The sequence below is a fragment of the Manis javanica genome, chromosome 3 (assembly GCF_040802235.1).
Source record: "Manis javanica isolate MJ-LG chromosome 3, MJ_LKY, whole genome shotgun sequence".
Lineage (NCBI taxonomy): Eukaryota > Metazoa > Chordata > Mammalia > Pholidota > Manidae > Manis > Manis javanica.
This window is the reverse complement of record NC_133158.1, coordinates 132430194-132444682: the sequence shown is the minus strand read 5'-3', so window position 1 is coordinate 132444682 and position 14489 is coordinate 132430194. Positions and strand designations below refer to the sequence as shown.

General features: G+C 35.6%; 1 protein-coding gene across 2 annotated transcripts in view; it reads right to left on the bottom strand.

Moving 5' to 3' along the window:
* Positions 1-14068, bottom strand: part of SPATA16 (spermatogenesis associated 16) — a 212783-nt gene extending 198715 nt beyond the window's left edge. For both annotated transcript variants that reach the window (XM_037003739.2, XM_073230426.1), the window contains exon 1: positions 13941-14068. The gene's annotated coding sequence lies outside the window, so the exon portion shown is untranslated. The remainder of the gene's footprint in view (positions 1-13940) is intronic.
* Positions 14069-14489: the final 421 nt, after the last annotated feature.

Genomic DNA, 14489 nt, shown 5'->3' with positions numbered 1-14489 from the left:
AAAATATTTTTTCCTTTAACTTGGGTCAACTATTTAATTCTGTTGACAAAGTTTTTAATTCTTAGACTTGCACATTTTATTTCTTAAGCTACAACTCAGAACTGGAGAATATTAGATTTGGAGAGGCTTGCACCATACTCTAATCTCCTTATTTTGCTGATGAAGAAATGAAGTCTCCAGCAGGTGAAATGACCTGTTCATGGTCACACAGCAAATCAGTGCTTATAATCACATTTTGCAGCTCTCAGAGTTCCTTCTACCTCACTCCGCTGCTTCCCACCACAATACACAGGTAAATGGTTTTCACAATTTCCCCTTCCAAATGAAGAAACATATACTGGATATTGTTAGCTATTTATGAGTCACAAAGTTAAGGAACAGTAACCATGAAGGTTTCTTATTTTTTGACCTACCTTTAAATTACTTAACTGTTCTCAAACATGTTTTCAAGTTAAATCTACACAGAGGTGGGAAATGTATCTTTAAAAAAGCAAACAACTTTTTATTAGAAATCATTAAAAATTTACAGAAAAGTTTTAAGGATAATATTGAGAACTTCCAATTGCTCTTTACCCATATTTACAAATTTTAAACATTTTGGCCACATTTATAATTCTCCTCCTAATATGTATGTGTGAATGTGTGTGTGTTTGTGTGTGTGTAGTACAGGCAGGTTAGACTCACACACATGTGGGAAGCTATGAGTTCAATATATACACATTTATAGTACATTACTTATTTTTATAGAGTCATTTGCAAGTAGGTTGCATACTTCATGTCTCATTGCCCCTTATTGCATCAGTGCACATTTCCTAAGATCAAGGATATTTCTTTTATGTAACACAATACAGTTATCAAATCCACTGGCGTTACCACTAATGCAATACTATTGTCTAATCTACAGCCGGTATTCCAATTTCGTCAGTTGTCCTGATAATGTCTTCTTACTATCTTTTCCTCCAGTATGAGATTTGGTCTAGAATAACATTTTCTATATAGTTGTCAAGTCTCTTTTACTCTGTTATAATCCCTCAGCCTTCCTTTGTCTTCCATGGCATTGGCATTTTTGAAGAGTGTGAGCCAGCTGTTTTATTTCCACATGCTTAGATTCAGGTTAAGCATACTGTCAGAATACTACAGAATGATGTCTCTTTCTCTAGGAATATATTTGGAGGCATATATGTCCACTTGCCTTTCTTTGTTGATACCAATTTTAATCACTTAGTCAAGATGTTATCTAATTTCTCCAGAATACAATTAAAAATTTCCTTGTTGCAACTTACAAGTAGACTTTGAAGAGGCACTTTGAGAACATGCAGTTATTCTGCTTCTAAACAAACTTCCCTCTCTTGATTTAGCACCCGCTGATGATTCTTGCTTGGACCAGTCTTAACCATGATGGCTGCAAATGGTGATCCTCTCTTCCCAATTCACAGTATTAAAATGCTCAGATGGAGGGTTGGCTAACACTAATGTATCTTATAAAAACATGCTTAGCCTGGCTTTTTCTGAAATACTTGGTGGTATTTTATGACTCTATGTTTCTTTTTATTTTCTTTTAAGTAAAATCTGTGTTTTCAAGAAACAGTAAGTAAAAGTGTATTAGAAAACAGACACTGCTTTATTTTAAAACAAATATATTTAAATATGAAAAATGGATTTTCAGCACTGGAAGGAAACCACAGGGCACATCCACTCCAATTTCTTTACTTCAGAGATGAAGCTCAGAGAGGTACATCCCTGTTTACAGGCAAGAGCAGGACTGGAAGTTTTTCTATGGGCTCTGACTCTACATTTCCATCACATGCACATTTTTCAAACTTATTTGTTAAAAACATAGTATCCTCATTACTTAGAAGCAAAATTTCATTCCATAAAGCAGGCAAGATAAGGGTGGATTATAAAGTGGTGACTTAAAAAAAATCCATCTTTTAAGAGTTAATTCCTTAAATTATTCATTCATGATTGATAAGCAAATACTCTGTGTCATGACCTGTGTTAGCACTGGATGCAACATTGAACCAGAGATCACTCCCATTCTCAAGGAGTTTATAATTTGGTGGGAGATCCTATATTGGTATGCATCAGAATCCCTTGAGACATCTTAGGCTCCAGGATACATAGATTTTGATTCACTGAGTCAAGGGGATGCATAGGAATCCCACTTTTAATAAGCAGCAGAGGCTGTACTAGAAACACAACAGGTCCAAAGCATTAAAATGGTTACATTATATGCACCATCTCCTGACTCTCCTATTACAACCCCCTACCACTTGAAATTAAAAGTATTAGTAAAAGCAATTCCGAACAATAAAATAATTTTTTTAATGTTCAATAGGGTACAGATATTATTATAATTGCTTTTTTAAAGTAAAAACGAGGCCAAATTTTTCCAGAAAATTATTTTTTGGTAATGCTACTTTGCTGGTGCTATAAGCATGTTCATTAGTCCACTCAAGGGAAGTGTGATAATGGAGGATCACAAAGATGAATAAAATGCACTGTGTATCATAGGAGCTTGGGAGCAAGAGATTAGAGTTACTATCCATCTTCTCTGGGAGGGTGTTCCAAGCTCAAGAACAGAAGTAGCAGAGAAGAACTCTGTTTTCTTTGCTGAAGAAACTTTTCAGAAGTGACTTAGCTTTGATGGATCTTGGTTTCTTCATCCATAGAACATGAACACTAACTCATTCCTCTTATGTGAGGAGGATTGAAGGATTAACAAAACAACGTGCTGTGAACTAATGCATCATCTGGCACACAATAAGTTCTGTACAAAGGGTAGCTATTATGGTGCTAAATATATATATCATGAACAAATTATAAACATATTTATATAAAACATGAATTATGTTTATTGGGGCTCTGCTTTACATTGTGAGACTTGTTTATATGTGCACACACACACACATATCATTTTTCTTCCTAAATTTCAACAAGTTGACAATATATTTACATAAAAATTGAATCTCAAGACATTTGTTCACTGAGGATTTTATGTCCTGGAGAGCAGTTGATAAAAGAAGAAAACAGCCATAACAGATAAGGATAACTGATCTACTTTCCACTGTTAGTATACATACCCAGCCAAATAGTACATTATCCATAAAATGGGTACACCATGGGTAATGCCTGAATAATTAATGTTTGCCACTCTTATCTCGTAAATAAAACCTGAGGCATGAAAATGAGGTTGCTCCTAAATAATGTCCCCCTGATGCTGAATTGGATGTTTATTTTCACCTAAGATTATTATAAATCTTTGTAAACTATCTTTTTGAGTGGGGTGGAGACAAGTAGAGAGGGAACATAGAAATTCCCTAATCCCCAAACATATTGTGTAATAAAAATATCACTGATGTCATTTTCATATTTTTAAATATATTTACAATGCATTTTAACTTAGCCCTTTTCCCCTTAGAAGTTGAAGAATAAACGGTCATTTTTAACACTTGAGAAACTGTGGTATAATATTTTTTGTATGATTTCCCTGAGGATTACTGGCACAATGTTGTATGGCACTTCCACAGAACACAGCAGGGGAGTGACAGAGACAGAAACAGAGAGAAACAGAAAGAATGAGATTTCTTAAATGACCTATTTTTCTATGTATATATGCAGGCCAAGCCATTTCACATCACAAACGTCTGAACCAAAGGTAGAACTTACCTGATTCTTTGCAAGATTTTCAGTTTCATATTTTACTAAAGACAAATAATTATGAAGTGCTTCTAAATGGAAATATTTAGATCTTGGATGCATTTGTATAAGTTATTTTTGCACAAACAACTCTTTCATATTTAATTCAATTTCATTGCCTCCCTTCTTGAAGGTAGCAGACTTGGTTTACAAATCCACAAGCTACTTCCTGCTGGCTGCTGCCCTCCTTCCCAGTGACAGGCACAGAGCGATAAACATCATGCATCCTCCCCTCATGCCCAACCCCGCTCTGCTTCTGGAAACCTGAGCAAGATCCCCTCTTACCCTATTCTCAGGTTTGAAACAGATAGCCTGAATTCAAGGTGTAGCCAGCTTCCCTTTACTTTCCCCTGGAAAATGAAAAGGAAGCAGACAAAGAGATCCCTACTGGGGGCCTGTCCTACCATGCACACCACCCTGCCCCTTCTCCCTGCTACCATCGAAAAAAAATTGATAAAGAAAAATAATAATTTTATTTCTTAGCTGTATATTTTTAAGTACTATTATTTTGAAGATTTCTTCTGACGCTTTTTCTAATGTAGGTAATGATATTTATTTTGCAGAAATGTGTTTTTGGGAGAAATTAATTTTGAAATTAAGATAGAGGAGATGTCAAAATAGTTTAGAAACATATTTTTTTTTTACTTTTTAAAGCAGATCCCAATTTAATGAAGATTTACAGGTTTATGGAGTTGGGAAGTACTTGAAAACTGATTGTATATATTCATCATCCACAAATATTTTCCCAGTTGATCTCAGAAAAAGAGAGCCACAAAATCAAAAAACTGCTTGGGGAAAAAGTTGTGATGTATATCAAACTTAAAACAAAGCCATATTTTTAAAATTATTATTTTGGTAATGTGAATCTGTGAAAAAATACATCATTCAAATTGTTCGATTACATGTTAGCCTCTGTTTATGGGTAGAGTAGAGTAGTTTGTAGTGGTTTGGAACTTCTGTTGAGAACAAATAGAAAAGCAGGATAACATACCAAATTATCTTTTTGTTTGAGCATACTGGAGCTCTGGGGAAAAACGGTATATCTTCTTGATGGAAGTGAGCTGACTTTTACAGCTCTTTGTATTCTGGGGGCATCTGTCAATTCAGCAGGGAAAGGGAACTGAGAATCTTAGCATTTCAGCTGAGGAAGGAGCAGGTCTGGGTGATGGAGAAACCAGAACAGCTTTGAGTAGATATCCAGGAGGCCACAGAGATGTTTACCATTCAGAAAATAATCCCAGTTCCTGAAGCTCTATGGCACAGGATGCTGTAGACCTAAGTGGAAAGGCTGGAAAGAAATGTAAAATTTGGCACTCTTGTGAGATAAGGACTTGCACAAGGAGGAAGGGCCTTAGAGAAACATCAGACTTCCAGCTGAAAACTCTTGGGAACCAGAGTGAACTGGAGGTAGGCTTTTCCCAGGGCTTTAACCCAGTCGCAACAGGAAACAGTTCGTGATGAAATTAAGAAGACCCACAATGTTTTCTGCCTAGCGAAGTAAAGGATGAATCCATTATGGAGGAAGATGCATTATCTGGATCTTCTACAATCTTCCATACATATATAATAATTTATATATGTATTCCATACATTCTATAATAATTTAATAATAATTATTATGTAGGCCTCTCAATCCCCTCAAGATAAGATAATCAAAAAACCAAAAGAAAAAGTAGACAACAGAAACACACCCATAGGTGAGTATGATGTTGGAGTTAGCTAAGGACTTTTAAATAACTCCTATATAGTCAAGACAAAAGTGAGTGAAATGAAAAAGATAAGATGTGAATATTGACTGTCAATTGACTGTATAAGACAATAACAGAAATGTTTCTACCAAGTTTAAAATATATACAGAATTTTTAAAATGTGGCAACAATGATACAAAAGATGGGAAAGGGTAAAGAATTCTAATGTTCTAAAATTAATAGGAATTTGGTAAAAACAGAAAGATTTGAATTAGACTGCAATAAGTAAAGGACTGATATTCGAATTATTAGAGTAAAAATTGAGGAATAGTAAAAGAACATTTAACTAACAAATTAATACAGGAAATAATTAAATTTATTAATCCAAAAAAAAGGCAATAAATGAAAGAAAAAGAATCAAATAAAAACCAGGTAGCAATATGGTAGATATAAACCAAAATGTGTCAACAATTAGATTTAAAAGTACTAGATATTCCAATTAAGAGCCTAAAATTATCACACTGGGGAAAAAAAACCCCACCTATATTCTGCTTATGAGAGATATGCCTTAAATATAAGGACACTGAAAAGTTGAAAATAAAGCCATGCAGAAAATATAGGGTGCAAATACGAACCAGGAGAATGGGATGGCTCTCGCTCATTTCAGACAAAGTAGACTTTAAGGCAAGGAGCATTACTAGACATAAAGAAGGTGTGCTTGTTATTAACTTCTTGTCTCTCAGCTCCAAAAGTACCCTTCACTTGTATTTACTGGAACTGAATTTTACACACTACATTTCTCTTTTTCCAGCTGGCTGGGGTGCCCTACCAATAGCAGCTACTGGAGAAACATTGCAAGACTGAAAGAAGACAAAGGGAATTTTCCTTCTGGTGTTCTGTTTCAGCCAATAGCAAGTGAATTGGTTTTTAGGGTTCCAGGCAGCATTTATCTCTTCAGTAGCAGACATTACAGTTCAGGACTGGTGTCCTTTTGGCAAGTTTGGCAAGTTTCTTCACCACGACCTTACTGCTCTCCTAGTTCTGAGGCAAGATAATCCCATCTTAGTTACCACTTGTGAGTGGTGAGTTCCAGGGGCAGCCATGCCCTCCTCACCTCAGAGATCTAAATTTTAGCCTGGCACAGATTTCCTCTAAGATTCCAGTTTCCTTTTTTGTTCAGTCTCCTTTAGCTCCATGAGGAGTAGCCTGCTTGCTGTGGGTTCTACCTCTATTATGCTTGGAATTCTCTTTTGCTCTTTTTAGTAGTTAACTACTGTTTAATCCACTTAATTATTTGCAGTAAATCTGTTTAATATAGTTTCTGCTTTCTGACTATACCTTAACTGATAAAGATGGATAGTCTATAACAAAAAGGGAACTATACTAGGAGAACTTAACACAGTTCTAAATCTGTATTCAATTGATAACATGGCCTTAAAATACATAAAGCAAAAAATTCACATAAATTAAAGGAGAAATTGACAAATTTCTTATCATAGTTGGAAATTTTAACAAAGCTCTCTCTATAGCTCATTGGATCTTAGCCACCATCCCGCCCCAATAAAAAAGAAAGAAAGAAAAGAAAAAGGAAAAAAACCCCACAATCTTCAAGGCTATAGAAGACTGAGTAGCACAAGTAACAAACTTGACTTACTTGCTATATGCAGAATCCTACACCAAAGAACATCAGAATGTGCATTATTTTTAAAGTGCACCTGAAACCTTTACCAAAATTGAACATGGCTCAATCATAAGTCAAGCCACAGCAAACTTCTCATTTTATATACAAATACAAAGGGTCAAGAATATCCAAGTTAAATTCGAAGAACAAAGTTGGATGACTTAAACAACCAGACACTGAGAATTATTATTAGAGAAATATGATTTTGATGCAAGAATAAACAATTAGACCACTTGAAGAAGAAGTCCAGAAATAGACCCACACATAAATGGACATAAAATGTATGAGAAGAATGATTCTACCATGCAATGGGGGAAATAATGGTCTCTTAAATAAATGGTACTTGGTTAGGTCAAATGGAAAAAATGAATTTGACTCCTGCCTTAGATAATACACAAAATTAATTACAATGCATTGTAAAGCTAAATGTAAAAAAAACCCCATAAAAGTTCTTAGAAGAAAACAAAATATTTTCATGACTTTGGGGTAGGCGAATATTTCTTATGGAGGACACAAAAAATAATAAATTGGGTTATATGAGTAATTAACTCATATTTGTCAAAACACACCATGAAGAAAACGAAAAGGCAATTCACTGAACAGGAGAAAATATTTGTAACGTGTATTAGACATAGACTAATGTCCAGAATATACAAAGGACTTTTATAAATCAATATGAAAAAAGCAGATAACCCAGTAGAGAAATAGTCCAAAAGTTTTAGTAGATTATGTCACAAAAGAGGATCTCCAAATGCCCAGCAAATTTGTAGAAAAAGCTAACAACTTCACTAGTCATCAAGGGAATGCTAATTGAAGCCCCAGGTTAGATGCAACAAATCCACTAGAATGACTAAAATTAAAAAGATAAACCAAGTACTGGCAAATATATGGAATAACTGGAACTCTTATACGCTGCTGAAATAAAGGCAAATTCTTATGACCACTTTGGAAACCTGTTTGGCAGCATTTATACTATACTTTATGTCTGGGTTATTTTCCCCCCTATATCCCCAGAGGAAATGCACACATATACTCAAAAATATACATGGACTAGAATGTTCACAGTAGCATTATTAATAAAAGTAAAACATGAAAATATTCAAATGTCCATCAACAGTAAAAAAGATGTATAAATGGGGGTATATGTATACAGTGGAAAAATGTTATACAGTGGGAATAAATATAAAAAGAAAAAATATACAGTGGAATAAATGAATTATGCTGCAAGCAACCACATGGAAGAATCTCACAAATAAAATTTTGAGTGAAAAAAGCCAGATACAAAAAGATGTATACTGTATTTTTTTTTTAAGTGAAAGCTAAGCAAAACTAATTTGTGGTGTTAGAAGTCTGAAGTGGTGTGGGTAGTAACTGAAATGAACATAGAGGGAGTTCCCAGGGTTACTGATACCACCATTTTTTATCTTAGAGCTAGTTACACAAGTGTGTTCTATTGATTAAAAAAAAAAAGTTGAGCTGTACATTTGCAATTAGTGTATTTTACTAAATACACATTATACATCAATAAAAAGTTTACAGTAATAAAATTGCTGGTTAGAACAGCTCGAATTTCATATATCAAGGACTTTTAATTTTCCTAAGGCAGGACTTTCCTAGGCACATGTTCTCTACTCCCCCACCTAAACCTCTGCATTGTCTGAAAATATGGACGATAAAGCATGGAAAGAATTTGCCAATAAGTTAGGAAATGTTTTTCTACAAAACTCTCTGGGAGAGCAAAACCACACACACAAAATGAAATTCAGTGCATGCAAGAGGCTTGGAAATTATTAGACTGTGTGTATGGTGGGTTGGGTGGGAGAGATTCTCTGTGTCTCTGAAGACCCTAAGAGCCAGAACAAACTGCACTGGACACACAGAAGTTGACAACTACTATTACCACAGTTTTTTAAAGTTTACTTATGATGAGGGAAATAACATCCCTCTATTCTTGCTCTCTCATGATCCAATCTCCCTGCAATGGTTTGCTATATTAATTAGTAAGTATGATGACCTGCTACTAGATCAGTGACCTTAGGATCAACCCTACTTCAGTCAACACTCAAACCTGGGAAAAACATGAGACAAGTGAGGACCAGGGAAGGCTGACACAAGCCCCCTTCCCATTTCAGTTGCCATGAAGATGAGTAAGCTTCTCCTCTCCTCTGTCTTGGGAAGGAAGAAGAAAGGGTAAGTACTTGAATTGGAGAAATAGATGTGAAAGAAAATTCAAGCTTAAATTTTATTAAATATTTACCCAAGGAAGCTATTTTAAATTATTACTGAGTTATCTCTAATTAGCAAGTTTAAATAGTCCTTCTCTGTGTTCCATATTACACCTTTATCAGAAATGGAGCCTCACTCAATAAATCTGCTATAAAAATTCATGGAATAGAATTTTCCTCTGCCTTTACTTTACATCTCTACCAGCCTAGGACAACATCTTCTGGTATGCAAGTCCCAGGCTGAAGCAGCATTCTCAAGCCTGGAGGAAGATATGAATCAGGCATCTGGGAGGGACTTTTTCAAACTACACCTTTGTCCCCACCTTTCCCAACTCCATTCTGTTATTCTTGAGATACGTAGAAATGGAAGATCTAGAAGAATGAAAAAATATTGAGAATTAGGGAAATGGAGAGATAAGTGGAAAGCAGAGGTAGTCATCTGCCATTGGAAAATAAGAACAAAGCCAGTTCACCAGTTTTGTGTGGGTACGGGATGAACAAATCCTATGACAACAGACAGAATTAACATGAAAGCCCATGGAAGACAAAAATCTCTAGGAAGAAAATGAGAAGAAATGTCAACTGCATGAGAAGTTAAAGTGCCTGTGAACTGCAGATTACCTTTACTTTTCGACATTCATTGAATTGGCCAATGAGTGCATGGACAGTATCTGAAGGGATTCTGTACAGAGCCAGGTTGAAATGTTTTAATTCATAAATGGAGTCATTTTTAGTGTATATCAAGTCTTGTCCCTCAAGCTGGTAATGACCCATGTTTAACATGATGCTTCCATCACTGTTAACTACTTAGTGAATATTAAAAAATAGGGGAATTAACTGAGGTCCAAACTTTTAAGAGTTCTTAATTAAGTCTTATCCCCAGTACCTAAGGAGATTTAGATGCCTTTTCTGTGTCCCCCCGCTACCCCCCACACAAACACACTCATCTTCCTAAAGACTAGATATGTTAGGCCTGGGAATATATACTAAGAGCTGACTGTGGAGGACTTGGGCTATCGCAATCCTTTTCTTTTTCTACAGCTAAACTTGGGTTTCCAAATGTCTGTTCATCAGGCATGTAAAGTGGATATTATGTCATAGTTTTGCTCTTTACACCTTCAAGTTAACAAAATTGAGCTGCTTTCTAACAAGCTAAATGCACACTTTTTTTGGAAGGGGGTGACAATACAATGTCTTCTCAAGCTGTAACTTAGGTGCTCTTTAAAGACATCATTGAGAATTCTTCTGCACGATTTATGCTGGCTAATAGGAATTTAAGTGATAACTGGTGGGAGAGCATTGAAGCATTCATGCATGTGAAATCAGATGAACACCCACAATGTGGAATTTCCTAAGGAAAACTATTCTAGCAGAGAAACACAGTCCCAGGTTGAGTGCCAATAACTTTTAAATTTACATGTGAGTTATCACCCTAATAAGTAGCAACTAAAGGTGCCTAAGGAGTAAGATCAACTTTTTAAGTCCATATTTTCCAAGGCATTTTAAAAACATTCGCTCAAACAAAGTTATATATAATTCCCTTTCTCTGTTGAGGGGAATTTATTCTTTTTTACTTAATTTTGGTTGCATATATTAATGCTTACTCTTGAAAGGTACACATACAATCTAAATAAATAATAAATAAATAAGATTTATTTACTTAAGATCATTTGTTTAACAAAGTTTATTCATCTATTAATAACATGTAATTCATTCATTTAGTAACTTAATTATTAATGTTTTATTATTTAATATAATTCAATAATTTTATTTAATAGCCAGATAGAACAACTAATTTGTTTGGGAAAAGGATTTGAAATCAAGAGCTCTGTTTCTATTACTAATTTCTATTTCTATTCAGTAATTTTAATACTAGTCTTTTTGAAACATTTTACTTTAAAAGATCTACTTAAAACTACATCAATTTCCACCTGTCATGCAATTCCAGATTGCAGTGTGACTTCAGCTGCAGCATCTACTCATCAAGGTTAAAGGGGCACATTTTAATACTTATCCTGTGTCAAATAAGCTCAATTACCTTTCAGAGTTGCCTAAAATTTGTAAAATATTAATGATTCAAATACATGAATCCTGAACATTTCAAATAAATTTTCCCCTTAAGGCTTTCTAAAATGTAGAGGCAAAGCTGTATCTTTGCCATCACACTTATTTTACAACAGTTTTTCCCATTATATAGAGAATTTGGAATGATGTTGATAACAGTCATGGCCATTGGATTCTCAGTTTCCTCATTAGAAACATGGAGTTAATGATATATGTGCCCCATGTGGCTACTGAGAAGAGTAACAGAAGACTACTGCCTGATAATAGTAAATGCTTGATAAGTGTTAACCATTATACTGTTGCTATAATTTTTATTATTGCTGTGATTATTGCTCAGCAATTAAAAAAAATAGACAATTAGGGAAATTTTCTTTATACTGGACACCTGGCTCATGCTCACTAATCATATATATTTTGAAAGTTAGCCAAAGCTGTTTTAAGTTATAGTCTCTATTTCAGTGATCTTTAAGCTAGACTGTTATAATATTTTATTTTATTAACATCCCTGAAAAAATTCAACAAGGCTCTTCTGGGTGCAGAATGTTACAACTTGAATGTTACTTTCCAGGAAGATGACTCAATATATTTTACACTAGTTGAGAGACAATATTCTGGGCTCCCTGGTGTATAAGCTTTAAAAACCCTTGAGCATATGGTGCTTATGTGGGTTTTGTTACTGTAGCCTACCACCACTGGGGTACCTATTCATCTGTTTTCAACTGATGTGTCACATAAAAGAAAAAAAAGAAAAATTGAAGGCAAATTCTATGTAGAGAGATGTGGCTTTAGTCATTGTGTGTCTTAATTAGAAAGTATTTTCCTGCAGTAAATAAACTGTGAATTAATACCTGGAGATCATTTTATGGTTCCGTATCTCATGATTATGATTCATGTTCATTTATTTTCCTTTAAGTTGTAATCAATGTCCAATGTGCTAGTTTCATTGCTCAGATGATGAATAACCATGAATTTGGGGCAGTTTCGGTTACAAGTAGTTATTTTCCATTCTGAATGGTAGCTCCAAAAGAGAGTATTTTTCCTGAATGGCCTTTAAAACTGTATCTCTTTGGAAATATCTTTGAAAATGACCAGGTCAGAAGTTTTAGCCGTTTGGTTATAATAACACTGATGGGTAACAGATTGAACAGGGTTGGCCAGGTACTGCAATGAAAAGCCCACTATGGGAACAACAACAAAAAATCTCAGTCCTATGCTGATTGGTACTGGTGTCGCACACCATGACAAGTCACCAATTCAGGCTGGTCTATGTACTTGAAAAAGATGCCTAAAAATTATTTCAGACTTCTGTGAAACACTACACAACACAGCCTTGCCTCCAGTTTCATCCCTCTCTCTTATAGCAGAATCAATATTTCCTTCCTTATTCAAATCAAGACAATGAAGAGAACTATAGAATGTGGGTAGAGTTAGGCAATTTGAAGGATTCTAGTCCATCACTTGCTTACAGTGCACTTTTTACTTCCTCCTTTATTTACCTCATCCTTTACAAAAATCCTGGAGCTCTTGGCACACATGAAGAAAAATACTAACCCTGTGAAATATTATTATTGGGTCCTTATTGAAGTTATTTTTCCATTTGGAGGAACAGTCCATCTAGCCTGCAATAATATTTAAAAGAGAGCTACATGGCATCCAAGGTCTTATTAGGGAAATTTGGTATGTATAGTAGCTTTATCATCACATTAAATTTAATCATAAGTGGCTAAACAAAAATATTTATCAGTACAAAGTGAATTTTCATGTGTTCATTTCAAACTAGTGGCTTACTAAAAATGGCACTTTGCTGGTGTTTCAGAAACCGAGACCCTTACCAATACCTACCTACATAAGTTTTATAGACAAGGAATGTGAAATTTTAAACAAGTTTGACAGCTATTTTTCATTGCTCATGTGGAACCGCCTTTGAATGATAGTCCCTTGTAAAAGACATTCATTCATTCATTTATTGATTCACTCAGTAGAACATTAGACATCATAGGGCACAAGGCTTATGCCAGGCATGATATTAGAAATCAAAGATGAAGACATCATCTGTGTCCTAGAGAAAGACAGCTCTGACGTTTTCTGCTCTACTCAGGGACCTTCAGTGTCTCCAGACCGCAGTGGTATTAAGAGTTAAGGAGACAACAGCCCATATCACAAATTATAAATAAAAAATTCTGGATTCTGGAATTATCATCTTTCACTAGACTAGAGGTAGATGTCCTCAAATTATACGCTTTATTATGGAATAGATATTAGGATAAAATAATATCTGTTACTCTGCAAGCCAAATAGGATCTTGGTCTTTCCTTTCTCATCAAAGTGGGGTTGGGATAGGCTCCGGCTAGGGGACAGGGAGCCCCTCTGGAACGCCCTGGTTCCCAACTGCCTGCAGGAATGCTGTCTTGGCGACTTAGGAGGGTTATCCAGAAGCAATGTGCCTCATTCCTCGGGTGGGAAGGAAGAGGGTAGCTCCTGTTTCCTCCAACTTCCTCGAGCTTTTCCCTGAAGCTCAGTCCCTCTTGCTTCTCACGGATGGAAGATGAAAAGTTTTAACTGAGCACTTGAATCTTCTCCTACCTTCCTGACCCGCGCCACTCAGCCCGACGGGTGACACGGAGCTCTGGACTCCTCCCAAGGGCAGCATCTGCAGACGCCCCGGACCAAACGTACCAATCCGCGGCCACTCAGGTGTGCGGGTCGCCCGGTGCCCCGGTTTGAAACGTCACTTTCGTCGCGGGCCAGCCCTGCTCCTCCACGTGACACCCACGCACTTGCCGTGCCCCTCCTGGGACTTTTCTCAGCGTGGCTCCCGATTTTTTTTTTAATCTTAAAAAATGTTTTTTTCCTTTTGCATTCTTGAAGTACTAGGATCCTTAAAAAAAGATGTATATAAAAGAAAAATTACCTGTATTCTCAAGAGAAATCCTAAGAACATTTTAGTGTATATCTTGGTTGTCTCTTTATTATAAATAAAGAGGTAGGTTGTGCCTCTTCTTGGCTGCTCTCATAAATCACAGGTATGATATACATAACTACACTGTATAAAAGTTTTGCATATATTTGTTAAAGAAAAATATTTTTAAACGTCTTTACTCTAAAATACACATACACAGGAGTTAAAACAGG